The sequence below is a fragment of the Dipodomys merriami genome, unplaced genomic scaffold (genome assembly GCF_024711535.1).
Source record: "Dipodomys merriami isolate MVZ:Mamm:240054 unplaced genomic scaffold, mDipMer1.0.p SCAF_7, whole genome shotgun sequence".
Taxonomy (NCBI): domain Eukaryota; kingdom Metazoa; phylum Chordata; class Mammalia; order Rodentia; family Heteromyidae; genus Dipodomys; species Dipodomys merriami.
The window spans coordinates 47,559,974-47,577,542 of record NW_027206290.1 but is presented as its reverse complement, the minus strand read 5'-3'; positions in this window follow the sequence as shown (position 1 = coordinate 47,577,542).

The following is a 17,569-nucleotide window of genomic DNA, read 5'->3' as shown; positions in this document are numbered from 1 at the left end:
AACTATGCAACTGACCATGAAAAAAAAAATCAAAACACCCCAATGAAAATGTTAACAGTCTCAGGACAAAGTTATCATAAGGTAGAGTCTAACTTGGTAGGTAATTATGATAAAAAAAAAATTCCTTATCAAACAGAGAAAAAAAAATGTGCTTTCAGTAAGAAAATTTAAAACGTCGGGCAAAACAGAATTTCTGCAAAAAAAAAAAAACCCTAAAAACATGAAACATTAAAATACCATGGTTTTAAGAAGCTGAAGCAAATTAAAATAGGTTTGGGTGTTAAATGTTTGGTGTCTTCAATCTAGGTATGTCTTATGCTGACTCTTACACTCAGTAAAAGCTGATAGATTTATATGCTCTGAAAAGAAACCAGAGTATAGACTCCTGTACTCAGAAAAGTCCAGTCATTCTTTATTTATTAGATGAATAATTGAGAATTATTACATTATCCCATTGATGTTTCATTTTCAAATTCAAGCTACAGATAAATCAAAGAAAGCTGATACATACTCATAAAATATATGAAAAGTTAATAAACCTTGATGATGTTTAATGATGTATTTGAAAGATCTTAAGAACTGCAAAGAGGAAAAGTAAAAATTTGGAGTTTTTAATTTCATCATATGTCTCCTACAAAAGCAAGCAAAATTTGTCTAAATCTGATGGATCATCTGCTTTTTAAAATTAGGAATATATCCATAGAAGAACCTAAACTAATAAACTAATAATTTAACCATGGACAAATAGGATGAAGGGAGGGAATCAATGAGACACAGAGTAACTATTTACTATATACAACAGGGAGTCAATGACTAACATTAAGATTAACAAGTGGAAGCCAGGAACAGGTGGCTCACTCCTGCAATTCTAGCTACTCAGGAGGCTAATATCTGAGGATTGTGGTGCAAAGCCAGCCCAGGCAGAAGAGCCCATGAGACTTTTAGCTCCAATTAATCAGCCAAAAGCTAGAACTAGAGATGAGACTGGAGTAGTAGAGCTCCAGCCTTGAACCAAAAAGCCAAGCAAAAGGGCAAGGCCCTGAGTTAAAGTCACAGTACTGGATCAAATAAATAAAACATACATACATAAATAAAACTTGGAGAAATAAATCTTTCACATACCAATCACAATTCTGGAAGTAACCAAATGGGAGACGCAAAGGCAGAAAGGACTTACATGCAAACTGGACCAAGGAAACAGTGCTGAGACAATGACAGTTGATTCTCAATACATACCTTTCTGTACTATTTTCATTTGACTTATCATAAATAGTTCACCTACTGTCTACTCTCCTTTGCCCCCTAGATAAGTCTGCCTATCATAGTCTACCCTAACTCTGTTTCCCTAATTTTAGAAAACAGTTTCCTGTTTGGGTCTACATGTTCCTCACAGAACAGCTCTAAGACCCAAGGGAGAGGTGTCCAGCTTTTCAGCACCCCAATCTCTGGGCTCCAGCTTCTGCCTATTAAGAAAGGGCAGACAGCAAAGTCTTACCCTGCCCCTTGCCTACAAGGGTCTTGGTTGACTTCTATGTATGTAGAAAGACAAGTATAATCATACACACACAGCAAAGTCTTACCCTGCCCCTTGCCTACAAGGGTCTTGGTTGACTTCTATGTATGTAGAAAGACAAGTATAATCATACACACACAGCAAAGTCTTACCCTGCCCCTTGCCTACAAGGGTCTTGGTTGACTTCTATGTATGTAGAAAGACAAGTATAATCATACACACACAGAATACTTTGTAGCTCTTGGTTGCCCTAACCCTGTTACTAATCATGTGACCTTAAGTTGGCCACACCACCTCCTGAGATCTCAGTTTTTTCATTGGCAAAATGGACAGGCATAAGGACCAAATTAATATGAATCAATGACCACTCTGATGCGCAAACAGACAAGATTCAAAATGTATCCCTTGGGCGCAAACCATGAAAACTCTTTTTTCAATATATACTTTTATTGTAAAGATAACCCGTGAATTATCTTGCCCATGTAATTGTGACCCCTCTGTACAGTATTTTCACTATTAAAAAAAAGATAAACCATGAAAACTCTTAAAAGCACTTTCATTATTTACATAATTACAGGTCAGGGTAGGATTGGTGGGGGTAGAGCCAAAAAAAATCAAACCTTTAATATTTAATACCTGAACATTTTCCTATGTCACCTGGAGAATGTGGCAGAGTAAATTTTGCCTGGAGTGAATACCTGTGAGGTATATACCCTAGCACAGGCCACCTCAGATATTCAGATTTTGGATTACTTGTCCACAAAACAATAGGAATGAAGGAGAGGCCCTGTGGAATCCTTGAGCAAGGTTAGAATTGTAGAAGGCTCCCTGGCCTAGTTCAGCATCTTAATAGCTCCCAAATTCATGGCCCAGCAGAGCAACCCTAGCTTTCCAAGAAGAAAAAAATCCCACATCTTTCCACTCTCCATATTTCCAGGACTCTTACTGAATCCAACCTGGAAACCCAAGGTGGTGCTTCTGCCACCTCTGGTGCTTCTGGCCAGGCCTCTCCCCAGTCATTCACCTCACATCCTGGTTTTTCTTCCTGTTTCCTTGCATGCCATTCCTCAGGTATCACTCCTTGCCTGGACCCTTGGCCCAGAACTGAAGTGCCAATTCCTCACCCCATACTCCATAGCCTGAGGCCAGCCACAGGGGTGACCCTGCAAGGAAGGTAAAGTTCTTGATCACCATGAAAACAAAATTAAAATTATTTTTTAAGGAATGAGATTTGAGATTTGTCAGGGGAAAATATCCAAAGAAACACACATGTATGTGTTACATAATAGATACCATCATTAAAAGTCAAACATCAGTCATCATTGGAGAATGGAAATATTATGTGGAATTGCCAGACAGTCAGGACCAGGAAATGGAGTCTGGCACACCGTTGGGGATTCATTTGGCCTAAAGAGATCATTGCCCTGGCAAATGAGAATTAGACTCTAATTATCCCATTGGCAGATTTCAGAAAAAAATTTTAAAATATACACTCAGCAACTGTCACAATGTCAAAACAATTATTTGCCTGCTTGAGTGGGTGTCAAGCATTGTAAAGTATGTATGTCCTGGTACAATTAACTGGGAAACTTTTTAAAATGGGAGATGTAATCTAGGGCCCTAATTACAGCATATACAGACAACTACAGTCAGGAGGAAAAGAGAATGGAATGTTGATTTCCCTTTTTCTCCTTTATGGCCCGGAGCACTGAATTCTAAGCACCCACAGGTGCTCAGTTAGCATATGCCTTCTGAATATCAGGGAGGGATGCCCCCCACCCATCCTTGCCTCTGAGCCAGCACTGGTCCAACAATTGGTCCTCAAAGATGCATTTGCTCACTATGTAATGTCTGTAGGCTTCACTGCTATTGTCCTCTTCAATCTTCAATAGTAGCCCTGCAGATGGGGCCAGAAGCATCTTGGACTCACCCCTCAAAGCACAAATGGATTAATGAGTGACATGTAAGCCTCCTGATTCTAAGAATCTGTCTTTATTCTCTGTGGCTCCAAGATAGCTCCCCTGCTTTCTGATACTGCAGGAAAGCCCTGCTAGAAATACCCCAGTGCTCTCCTGCCTGTTGCTATTTTATGAACTCTGAGATCACAGACAGGAAGTGAATCAGGCCAGCCACTGTCAAGGCGCACCCCACCCCTGCAGCTATTCACAGATCATGGACACTGAATTAATGTTGATTTATTGACTGGGGTAGTGACATCAGAAAGAACTTCCCAAATTCAAGGAGTACTCACAGAAGTCCTGCAGGCAAGTCATCTTATACAGTGTGGGATGTCACACATAAAATGAGTTTTTCCCCTCTCAAGAAACTCATACTTATCCCAGGGCAGGTGGCTGGAGCTGTGGCACACTAAGTGCCAGCCTTGGGCAAAAGAAAATATAAAAGACAACATCCAGGCCCTGGGATTAAGCCCCAGTTTCAGCAAAGTAAGAGAGAAGAAAATAGAGGAAGGAAAGAAAGAAAGGAGGCAAGCAGAAAAGGTCAGATAAGGTGATGTTAGGAAAATGAACCCTAAGATATGTATTCAAATGTTTTTTTTTCTTTCATGCATTTTTTCTAACGCATTTATAAGATTATTTCTTTATCACTTTGTATGTCCCTCCTTCACAGTATAACCCCTGCTTTCACTGTATTTGGTGTCAGTATAATTTGTGGAGGGGAAGGGGAAAAACAGGTCCTTTAAATAAGGATACAGGTGGACCCGTTGCAACAATGAGTTGTACAAGTTGTCATGTGGAAAACTAATTTTACAACTTTGGTGGGGGGCGGAGGAATGGGTAGGGGGGCAGGGGGAGACTGGAAAGGGATGGGAAGGGGAAACAAAAGAGAAGGCTACAATGCTTGATAAGAAATGTACTCATTATCTTGCCCATGTAATTCTATCCCATCTGTACAGTATTTTCACAATAAAAAAATATAAAAAAGAAAGAAAGGAGGGAGGGAGGGAGAGAAGGAAGAAGGGAAGGAAGGAGGAAGGGAAAGGGGAGGGAGGGGAAGGAGGGAGAGAAAGAGAGAGAAAGAGAAAGAAAGAAAGAAAGAAAGAAAGAAAGAAAGAAAGAAAGAAAGAAAGAAAGAAAGAAAGAAAGAAAGAAAGAAAGAAAGGACAGTTTATATTTCAGAGCTTTCCTGTGGGCCAGTCCAAGGCCATATCATTGCTCATCCTTTCTTATTTCTCTCCCGTTCCTGTGCCTCCCTTCAGGTCTCTCCCAGGACACTACCTTAATAAGCCCAGGTCCCACATTCCTCCTTCACACTTGGCTACTAGATCTGAGACAGTTACCTGCTCTCTGAAGCTGCATTTCCTCACCTAGAAAACCCTGTTAATAAGTCATAAGTGGATATAAAAACCAGCTGAGATGGTGTCATTCAAGATCCTCGAATCATATCTAGGCCCAATAAATCATGGCAAGTCATTGTTCTTCTGTCTACATTTTGAGAGAATTTCAGGCCACCAGGTTGTACAACAAAGAGACCCTTCATAGCAGCAGTGACTAAAGGGGTATGTAAATAGTTGCATCACTCAAACCACGCATACTGATGGGCTGGTCAGGACTGTTGCTCACCGAGTACATTCATACCCAATTAACCACAAGGGGGGTGGCAGAGGGAGGGGACAGGAGTTGAAGAAGTAGCTGGGGGTTCTGAGAGGAGAGAGAAAGACAGGTGGCCAGAACAGAGGAGTCCTGTTGGAGGAGTTTCAATTCACTACATTTGTATGTTAGCTTCACTGCTCATCTCTTAAGCAGATGGGCAACTAGATTGCCCACTGGATAAAACAGCTTTCTCTGAAATATTGCCTCCTGACTCTGCCGTTTCATCTCCATCGGCTTCCGCCTCCCTCTACCCTGCCTTTCGGGTGGTTTTTCCGCAATCACTGCAGGGTGAGTCGAAGCTGATGAGGGTACCTGGCTTGGGCTGCAGCGCTTCAAAGCTCGAGGTCAGGTGTGCTTCTAAGACTTAATTAAGCTGGAAATGAAATCCAGCCCTGGAGTGGCCCTCATCTTTATTATCACATTTCTTACTGCCTGTCAGGCCACAGTGGCTTCCAGGTCTTAAAAGGGAAGATGCTGCATGATTCCCGGGCAAGGTGCAGTTAATCTACTGCACGTGGCATTTCAGATGCCTTCCTGCATGTTAGGAAGGAAAGAAAGAGAACATTCTCCCTGGGGCTTTCTGAAGGGGTGGGGATGGATTGGCAATAAAAGCATTACATTAAAATGAACAAAGGAAAATGTATCTTAAAATAACACATCATTGCCAATTCGTGTCATTGCCAAAAGGTGTCCACTTTAAAAAAAAAAAAAGGTACAAGATATTTTTTTAAAAGTCTCTACCATCTTAACATGGTAGAGATAATAGTTGTGAATATTATGGTCTCTTTTCTGCTAAGTACAGCTTTGGAGGTGTGGGTTGTGAAAGGGAGAGAGAGGAAGCATTGTGATCTTACTGCAGTGCTGTTTCCCGGTATAAACAAACCATATTTTTACTTACATACATACATGCTAACATAACTTCACATAAGACCTTCATTCACTGAGCTCAATAGGGAGTTTCACCCTTTCAAGCAAAATGGAAGCAGGAAAAAAAAAAGCACCCAGAACTTAAAAGAATTGCTATGCTCAGTAATGCTACTGACTATCACACTGCGTTCATGTTTTCTGGGTCTAATAACATATTCTATAGTCTCTCAGATTAATCAAATGAGATGAGGGGATTTATACACTGCTGTGTGCTGAGAAGGGAGCTTACCAGCCTCCCAAAGTAATATCATTTGACATTCGAAGCTATTAGGCTGTGACTGCAAAGGGTATTCATTTTTTAGCCTGATTTGTGTTCAGCGGGTGGCAGTCCCCTTCCTGTCCCCAGTATGGTGACGCTTGGCGGCTACAGGGCACTGACCTTTCTCACTCTGGAGACGTGATTGCATTCATACTGATCGCATGGAAACACTTAGCAAATCTCACACTGTTAGCTCCAACCCACACCAGCAATGCTTGGCATTTTATGACTGTCGAGCGGCATTAGCTAGCTGAAAACTCACTAAGATTGGGGACACTGCACTGAATTAATAACTTCTGAGGTAGTGATTTCATCAGTTTTCACAAAATTCGTAACTGCTACTTTGGCCAATGGCAAAAAAAAAAGTCACCAAAATCATAGACAGCTGGAGATGAAAAGCCTTTGAAAATTTCTAGTCCAGCCCTTGGGAGTTACAAGTAAAGGGAACTGAAGGCCGAAGAGGGGAAGTGGGTGCCGTTTGTATGATCACAGAGGGAGGATGAAGTAGTGTTTTTTAACTTGCATATCAGCAGCTTCAAATCTTAACTGGAGCCTCATGTGTGGAACAAGAGATGATAGGAAGCTTGTAGGAGAAATACACTGTGATTGGAGCAGGGCTGGGTGCAGGGGGCGGCAGGCAGGGAGGGGTCCAGGGGCAAAACCTTACCAGCTTCTCTTATATCTCAACAGTGAAATGTCCTGGGGGAGTCCTGATTCTCCACAAAGCACAGATTATTAAACACCTCCTGAAGAATCAATGGACCCATCTCTCATATTGCCAAATGGCCTTTATATAAACAGATCATCTCTGCCAAACGGATACACAAAGTCAATGAGTTGAATCTCACAGTTATCTCACTTGCAAATGGCAGACAATAATGGCCTCTGTCACTGAAAATGGGCTGGAAATGAGTGGACATTCTGACATCCTCTCCAAGCATTCGTTTCAGCCCTTAGTCCATTGTTGAGCTCAGTGGTTCAGGCAGCACTGGCCACACAGCTCCAGCTCCAGTAGCAGCCCAGGATTGGCCTAGGCTAGTTAAATATGACTCTTCACTTGAAAAACATCAGTAGTGTAATAATGTGGCAGTTAATTTCATGTGTCTAGTGGACTAGGCAGCTGTGTATCTACACATATTTGTTCACACATTATTTCTAGATGAGCCTGTGAGGGTATTTCTGGGTAATTTTAACATGTATCTATTTATTTTGATCAGTTGCACTAAATAATTCTCTTATGAAATTCTCTCTCACACCAGCGCGCACGCGCACACGCGCGCACGCACACACACACACACACACACACACATCATTGCTCTCACTGGTTCTCTATGAGACTAGAGCCTTATGTGACCTGTGGAAAACCTAGACTAAATCAAAGCCTAAAGAAGAATTTCTCTGTCTTCAAGATAGGACATCTGTCTCCTGCTGCTTCAGACTTGACACTGTGGCCTCTCTTGGTTCTCAGGCCTTTTGATGCACAAAGGAACTATAGAATTAGGTCTCTTGGTTTGGGAATTCTCAGCCTCCATAATCATGTGAGCTAATGCCTTTTTTGCCTGTACTGGGGGCTTTAATTCAGAACCTTCTACTCTGTGCGTTCTGAGCTTGCTTGCTGGACTGGCATACAACCATGCCTCCAATTCCAATTCTTTATAACAAATCCAAATCGATAGATAGATAGATAGATAGATAGATAGATAGATAGATAGATAGATAGATAGATATCCTTTTGGTTCTATTTCTCTGAAGAACCTAATGCAAAAATAAATAAATAAACACTGACCTTGGCTTAAGATGGTCAAACAAGGTTAACTAATTTAAAAGATGTAAGTCCATGTGGTAAAATACATGTACCATAGATAAGTCAACAGCACACTCTCAAAGGGTTATAACCTTCAGGTCACACAATAGATCCATAGTTGCAGGCAATAAATTGAGAGAATAAGGTCACCTCAGACTTTCAAGCTACTCACCCCTTGCCCATTATTATGGCTTAAACAGCTCTGCAGGTGAGCTCCTCGGAGCAAGTGCTGGGACTTTTTTATTAGGGTCAATTGCATAGCATCACTGTTGGAATTGAATAATGTATAATACAACCAAAGAGTATGACCCAGTGCAATATACACGGACAGATAAAAAATTGCCTTATTTATTTTCTCAGACTTCCCATATTAACATAGCTTTGTCTAACACATTTCTAAATGAAAGAAGGTCGCTGAGCACCAGTGGCTCACGCCTGTAATCCTAGCTACTCAGGAGGCTGAGATCTGAGGATCATGCTTGAAAGCCTGCCTAGGCTGAAAAGTCCCCATGAGACTCTTACTCCAATTAACCAGCAAAAATTAAAAAACCAGAAGTGGCACTGTGGCTCAAGTATAGTTGTGGCTCAAGTGTTAGAATGCCAGCCTTGAGCACAAAGAGGCTCAGGACAGTGCCCAGGTCCTGAGTTCAAGACCCACAACCAACAGAAAAATAAAAAGAAAGGCCCCAAAGTAAAACTACACATTTGACCAGAAGATGGGTTAACTATCTATGGTACTGGTTACCTTTTTTTTTTGGGGGGGGGGTCCGGTCGTGGGGCTTGAACTCTGCGCCTGGGTGCTGTCCCTCAGCTCTTCAGCTCAGGGCTAGCGCTCTACCACTTGCGCCACAGCGCCACTTCCGGCTTTTTTCTTTTTGCTTATGTGGTGCTGAGGAATCGAACCCAGGGCCTCAGGCATGCAAGGCAAGCACTCTACCACTGAGCCACCTTCCCAGCCCCATGGTTACCTTTAACTGTGGTAATATAGGTCCTTTAGAGTGGAAAGTTTTGATTAGAACTTAGAAAGTCCAACACAAACTTCAAATTAATAAATCATATTTAATATGTTTTAATTTTATGTTAGGTAAATTCAAATGTGGAGAGACAAAGAAGATGGAGAGGATGTAACTGGTAGAGAAGGATAGGAGGACGCAGAAGATCATTGAATAAGAGTGGGCCAAGCCGGAGGCCGCCTGCAGTTCAGTCACTGTCACCCCTGCTAAGTTGCCTTAACCTTCATTCTGCTGAATGGCTCCATTTTCCCCTACTTCGCAAAACTATTATTTTTAAAAGAATAGAGTCCTGAAAAGAAGCCCTAGATGATTTTTTTTTCTGAAGCTGTTACAACAAATTACCCTGACTTAGGTGACTTAAAATTACAGATCTTTGTTCTCTCATATGTCACACATTTGAATTGAGCCTCAGGAAGTCCAGGCTCTTTCCAAAGGCTCCGTGGGAGACTCTCTTTGCCTCCTCTTCCTTCTGGGAGCTGTCAGCATTCCCTGGCTGGTAGCATCATCGTTTCATGCTCTCCCTCCATCTATACTCTGGTCTTCCATCGGGCCAATGTTCCTCTCCTGTCTCTGTCAGCACTGTATACATGGTTTGGGGAGCCACTCTACATCCAGAACGATTGCATCCAGAGATCCATAATTCTGTCCTCAGAGCCCCTGTTTTCAAATAAGACCACATTTCTATCCATATGGAGGAAAGACCCATGATTCAGGGTAGTGAAGGCACACATCAAATTTTACATTTCTTTTTTTAATTGTCTGAGGACATCTCCATGAAAACCAACACTCACTGTAGGAAAAGGAAGAAATCGGAAGCTGGGCTACCCCTATTCCTCTACAAGGTCTTCATGTTCCCAAGCCATTGACTACTAATATCCCATAGAGTCAACTGCTGTGATCTGCTTTCTACCAGGAGGCTCTGTTTCATTGTCTCCCTTCTTCAGAGCACAGTCATCCCAGCAAAGCATTACCTTCTTCCCACGTTCCAGACTCATCTTCGTCTTCACTGACTCTGGCTTCCTCACAGCCAGTCTATATCCCTTGCTTCTGAATTAACGACATCCTCAAAGGTCCTGCATGACCCTCCCAAATTGCAGGCTGACAAACCTCCCTGTTTAAGCCACACAGAAGCCAAGAGACTTTCTGTGATTTCCCCGTTTCCCATCTCTGCCGTTGTCCTCCTCCATGCAGGCCAGGGGTGTGTAGGGATCTCTGTCACACGACGTGCCCTCTGCACCCCTGGCAGTGACTCATCTCATAGGAAGTCACTTCTTTTTCTTTTGTTTTGTGCCAATACTAGGTTTTGGACTTGGGACCTCAGGCGCTCGCTTGGTTTTTTTGCACAAGGTTGTCCTTCTACCACTTGAACCACATCTCTACTTCCTGGATTCATTTCTTGAGGTGTCCTCTTCTCTCCACTTCTCTGTGTTTACCACCGTTCACTCTCACTCTGGGGACTGCCACTATTGGTTGGACACTGTCAGTCTTAAGGACAATTAGATGCTCTTCTTTGCACTTGCAACTGAGAGTGAGAAGTTACAGCTCCTTCTGGGATTGTGTGAATACAAGAGAATTATCTTTTCACTAATGTTCTTGCCAGTGTGCTCTGGGGACTGTTTGGTACTGGCTTACCACCCGCTAAGTCTAAACATTGGAAGTGAGCATTTGAAATTTTTATTGCAGGTTAAGTGTGGTGGCTTCATGCCTCTTTGAAAAGCACAGATCAAGTGGTTTAACTGCTCAAGACTAAACAGAGCCAAAAGTTAGCAAGGCTCCATCTCAACAAATAAGCCAGGCATGGTAGTGTGTGAGTATGATCCCAGCTATGATTGAGGTATAAGTTAAGAGAATTATGGTCTGAGTGTAACCTCAGGCAAAAATGCAACACCCTATCTGAAAAATAAGAGTAAAGTAATGGACTGGGTTCTGGGCTCAAGTGAATAAGTACTTGCCTAGATCTGAGTTACAACCCCGTATTGCCTAATAATAATAATAATAAATAATACTTTTATAGTAGTTTGATAAGAATAATTTTCTCTGTTGGTGCTAATCATTAAAAATATAAAGGAAGTTGGGTGCTGGTGGCTCACATCTGTAATCTAATCCTAGCTACTCAGATGGCTGAGATCTGAGGATCGCAATGCAAAGTTAACCTGGCCAAGCAAGTCCATGAGAATCTTATCTCCAATTAATCACCAAAAAGCTGAAGTGGGGCTGTGGCTCCAGAGCTAGAACATTAACCTTGAGCAAAAAATAAAAATGCACAGGAAGCCTGATACCAATGGCTCATGCTTGTAAATCATAACTACTCAGGAGGCTGAGATCTGAAGATCGTGGTTCAAAGGCAGCCCAGTCCCCATGAGACTAGTATCCTCAATTAATCACTCAAAAACTGAAAGTGGAGCTGTAGCTCAAAGAGGTAGAGTGCTAACCTTGAGCAAAAGAGCTCACGGACAGTGCCCAGGCCCTGAGTTCAAACTCAATTATTGGCACATGCATGATGAGTCCATTTTTGTCTCTGCATAGGTGTTTTCTCAATGCCATCCACAAGGTTCAGGAGATTTGGTGGGCTGCACAGATTCAAAAACACCTTTTACTTGTTCGCCTTTGTGCACAATTTGCAAAAGCTTACACTAATCTCAACACTTCAGTAATCCAACAACCCAAGATTTGAAGAAAAAAAAAATCATGCAGGTTTTATACGATACATTGCTAACTTGAGTTGGAAAAAAAATACTCCATGCTTAATGATGGATGGTCTTTTTAAAATATGCATTCTTTTCTTTTATCTGTAATTCTGTCCTTCCCCCCCCCCCCTTATCCAAAGTGGCGCCATAGAGGTTGCTAAGCAATTGTCCCTGACAAGGTCTAAGCATCTGTCAATAAAATGGAGCATTCCCTTTTAGTTCTTTAGAGAGTGTCAATCAAAACACATCAGTAAATGCCAAGAGAGAAGGCAGAAAGGCCCTGACAGGCAAGGAATAAAAAGATGACTATTTTTAAACTAATAAGTCCTTTTCTTAAAGTAAAACAAGTTGAAAAAGAAAGAGACAAGTTTCACTACTTTATTTTCCTGGGAAGTGAAAGTGCTCCTCCAGGTCTAGCTGCCATCTTGATTTGCACAGGACATTTTGCTTGTCCTGATGAGCATTCAAGAGGGTCCTACTACAATTTGTAAATCAAAGAGCAAACTCTCTGACAAATAGTGTTCTTCAAATAACATTTTCCCAAAGGCTCTGGGATTTAGAAGCTTTTCAAAATCTTGGGTATTGTGTTTAAGTGAAATAAGAACCTTCAGACAATAGAGGATGGATAGGAAAGATGTGTATATTTCAATAGTATTACACAACCATGTTTATATGCGTAATCCAAATCAATGCACACATGACTATACAGTAACTGCCATCTTTCACTTTACACTGAGCTAGACAACGGCAAAAACATAAAGATTAAGATATAGATTTAACCGGACATTCATGGCTCATGCCTGTTATCCTAGCTACTTGGGAAGCTGAGATCTGAGGATCATGGATAGAATCCATGGGTAGGAAAATCTGTGAGACTTTTATTGCTAATTAACTACCAAAAAGGCAGAAAAGGAGCTGTAGCTCAAGTGGTTGAATAACATCCTTGAACAACAACAAAAAAAAAAAAGCTAAGGAACAGTGCCCAAGCCCTGAGTTCAAGCCTCTGTACCAGCACAAAAAATACTAAAATAAAGGGACAATTGTCCTTCTATAAAATGTATGCCTATAAAATCAAGAACTCTAATAACAACAGATGCTGCAGGGGATGTGGACAGAAGAGAACCTTACTGCACTGTTGGTGAGAGTGTAAACTGGTTCAACCACTTTGGAAAGTAGTATGGAGGTTCCTCAAAAGACTCCACATAGAGCTCCCCTATGACCCAGCAATCCCACTTTTGGGCATTTATCCAAAAGATCACAAACAAGACCATACTAAGGCTACCAGCACAACTGTATTTATTGCAACATTACTTACCATAGCTAAGATATGGAACCAACCCAGATGCCCCTCAGTAGATGAATGGTTCAAGAAAATGTGGTATATATACACGATGGAATTCTATGCCTCCATCAGAAAGAATGACATTGCCCCATTTGTTAGGAAATGGAAGGACTTGGAAAAAATTATATTAAGTGAAGTAAGCCAGGCCCAAAGAAACATAGGTCCCATGGTTTCCCTTATTTGCAATATCTAGTTATATGTCTGCGTCAAGCACAAAAGGTCAGATAAGTTGATGTTAGGGAAAATGAACCCTAAGATATGTATTCAAATGTTTTTTTTCTTTCATGCAATTGTTTCTAACACATTTATAAGATTATTTCTTTGTTGCTTTGTATGTCCCTCCCCCACAGTATAACCCCTGCTTTCACTGTATTTGATGTGAGTATAATTTGTGGAGAGGAAGGGGAAAGAAAAAATCGTTTAAATAGGGATACAGGTGGACCCATTGCAACAATGAGATGTACAAGTCATTATGTCAAAAACGAACTTTACAACTTCTGTGTGGGGGGGGAAGGGGGGAGGGTTGGGGGAGGAAGGATGGAAAGGGATGGGAAGGGAAACAAAGGAGGAGGCTACAATGCTTGATAAGAAATGTATTCATTACCTTGCCCATGTAATTGTAACCCCTCTGTACAGTATTCTCATGATAAAAAATAAAGAAAATGTATGCCTAGTTTAACATAGAACTAATATGTGAGGGCCTGTGACTATAGCTGAGAGAGTATATGCTTAGTCGACAAAAGACACAAGATTTAATCTCAATACTGGAAAAATAAAACAAAATAAATTAGTTCATATGTTAGACCCAGACTTGCAAGGTGGAGCATCTAATAAAGCCACAGACAACCTGTCTTCCCTCTAAGATTCCACCCACATCCATGCCCAAAAGGGAAACTTCAAATTGTCCTGCCCCAAACTGGCCTTGTTCTCAAAGCATACTGTTCTGCTGCATTAGAATGTATCAAGCAGCTCTGCAGCCCTCACCTGAGTATTTTTCAGAATAGACTCATTAACCTTTGCTCAAACATATGCATATGTTCCTAGCAGGTGGCAGCATTCTCCAATCCCTGGTAATATCAAGATAATTCTAGTGCAAACACAGAAATGTCAGTGTTGCTAAACTTTTTAATTACACAGCCATATTACCTTCGTGTCACAGGAAATGGCATGCTGAAAAAGTCTACTGCACTGAAAGCAAATGAGTGTAAGCAAGATGGTAGAGTAGGCTCAACACGGAAGTCCAGGACAGTACAGTGTGAGGCTAGCTTGGATCTGGTGAGGCCCTAAGAATGGAAAAGGTGAGAGGAACAGCTAAGTCCATGGTAAGTGTTAGACCCCTCTCCAACAGAGTGGTGGGGAAACTATCCTAATGACCACACCTACACTAAGCCAGAAAGCATGAAGCCAGCCAATGATGAACAAGAAGCACAAATCTAGCCTTTCCCCTCAAATAGTAGACAAGAAACCTGACCCCATGTGTATTTTTTGAGTGTGAAACAATGCATTCTTGATTTTGTTTTCCTTATTGCTGTTAGTTTTTAATTTTCATGCAAGGAACCCCAAATCCATCTCTCAGCTCTGGCTCCATCAAGGCCTCACTACCCAGCCTCCAGATGCAAACAGGATTTTCAGGCAGGATTCAAGTCTTCCTAGAGCACAGGCTGTTTTTCTCACATACCTGGAGTGGTGCAGGAAAAAAAATGAGCAGTTTGAAGTCATTGATAGATACCAAACTTGGGCTCTAGCTCTTTACTCTGGACCTCTATGAGGCCAGACAATAATGCCAGTGCAATGGAGATGTTATGAGCAATTTAAAAAAAACACCTAATATAATATTTGCTGCCTAATAGGTATTTAATAAATTCAAGTCTACTGCCTTTTTTTAGTGTGAGGCAGGTGATTTAGTCATCATTGTGTCACTATGGGTGAAGAATTTAATATATTGAAAGTGCTCTCTTTTTTTTTTTTTAAAAATGCCTTTTTCATATTCTCTCCCATCATGCTCAACCCATCCCCCAACCATTTCTGCCTTCAACATGACAGATAAAAAACCAGAAAATGTAGTGGAGTGTTGCTAAGTAGCTAAGTGATTTTGGAAAGGAGTAATAAAAGGGATCCATAGATAACTTTGTCCTTGACATTCAGAGGTACTGATGGTAAGGGTAATATATCACAGGCATGAAAATATAGAATCTCCTGGGTTACTTATACTTTCTAGATTACTCAAGAATAAAGAGTTCCCTCTTGGTGATGACAGCCTTTATCTGAAATGCTCACTGACTCTATATCATAATTTGTGGTTTTCAAGAAGCTTTTCTATTACCCAGTTATTTCCCAGCATTCTACACTTAGGTCTATGTGTAAATGGGAGGGACATTAAGATAGTGTGAGGCTATGAGGACCAAAGCAAATATCAAGAATATCATATTACTTTGTATACTATCATCCAGAATGTCAAAGATCTGCTTCATGGCCTATTTGTGTGACACCTGTACAATTAGGCTAATGTAGCTGTCATCAAAAGATTTGGAGCATTCTCAAAGGACCAGTAGGGACCCTTAGATATTGAGTGTGAGAGAATGAAGTCAGGGTTAAAAGTCACAAAACATTGCATAAGATTTCCCACAATTTGTCCCTTATCTTCACAACTCTATGTAACTGTGGATCTTTAAAAACTTTTGTATGTTATTCATTTTGCTCTTGACCTATAATTATAAAAGTAGAGTGCCCACTATATTTTAAAATTGAATCAGACTTCTGAAAATATTATGAAAGCACAAAGGAAGGGTGATGAAATTCCCTTTTTTTTCCCCATGGTGGTCGTGGGGCCTGAACTCTGGGCCTGGGCGCTGTCCCTCAGCTTTTCACCTCAAAGCTAGCACTCTACCACTTGAGCCACCGCCCCACTTCTGGCTTTTTCTGCTTATGTGGTGCTGAGGAATCAAATCCAGGGCTCATGTATGCAAGGCAAGCGCTCTACCACTGAGCCACATTCTTAGCCCTTGAAATTCCATTTTTAAGAGCAGGCTAGCATATAATCTGTAAACTCCAAAATGTATGCAAGGACTTCAAAACATTGTGATATATGGGAGGCATTGCAACAGAACCATGAGACGAGATTTAGGATGAGGTAAAAGGGCAGTTAAAAAAAAATCTCCACCTCTAAAGATGAGCACACCTCCTGGAGGACATGGTTACTGCAGCAATTGGGAGAACAAGGCTGGTGAGGAAAAGCTTGCCAGGATCCAATTTGACTTGGAAAAGTAGGAGAAATGTGGTTAAACTTTTTAGAATAATTTTTTAAATTCACAGAATAGCTAAAGTTTTAAGAAGCAGAGTACTAACTAGTACTGTGGCAGCAAAGTCCTAGAATTGTGATGTCTGGGAGGGCACATGTGTTATCCTATGCTCTCTCCAGCATGGTTAATGCCAGCAAGGAAGGACCTAGAACAGCACTTTCTTAATCCTAGTGGCTAGTGTTAAACATAGAGGAAGTTTGAGGAAAGGGGAACATGCTGCTCTGATTTCAATGGGCTTCTTGAAGAATTTAGTGGTGTGGAATTTATAGGTGGGGCTCTCTCTCATTGGTGATCAGCCAAGGACTCCCCTCATGAATGCAACTGAGAATGGATGGGTTTCATAGAGGAAGCTCATTCCTTTGTCCTCTGCCTTCTCTGCCATATGAAGCCACAGCACTGCACTTCTATGTAGCACAAGGCTCGCAGGGGCCACCTGGAAAGAGAGAGAGAGAGAGAGAGAGAGAGAGATTTTTCTAGACAACCAAACCCATGGTCTCCTTGGTGGTAGTTTTCTGCCTCGTGAGCTGTGGGAAAACAAAAGTATTCTTATAAATTATCCACTCGTTAGATAATCTAACAGTGGCATGAAGTGCTGCACAATTCATGATAATGTAATTCTAGTTCATGTCTGAGAATGCAGAGATGCCTACAAAGTAGACCATGGCAAATCATAATTACAAACGAAGCCATTAAAACCAAAGTTTAAACCTTTGTAAATTACAAAATGACAAACAAACAAAAAGTAAACAAAAAAACAACCACAAATGAAATCTCTTCTAAAAGGAAAAAGATAAAACATGGAATATAATGCAATTTGAACTAAGTATTTTTGTCATTTGCAAATCAAAAATGCAAATGTGTTTAACTTATGTAGTGAGAAAGGATTTTCATACTGATTCATAAAGCAAATTTAATTCTGTACCAAAATAAAAGAGTTATAACTTTAAATAAAAGATCTTGGAGGAAAACGCAGTTCAATTAAACCATGCAATGCAAAGAAATTATTTTTAAGAATCCCAATACCAGCCGGGCATTGGTGGCTCATACTTGTAATCCTAACTACACAGGAGGCTGAGATGTCAGAATCAAATTTTGAGGCCATCCCAGGCCAAAA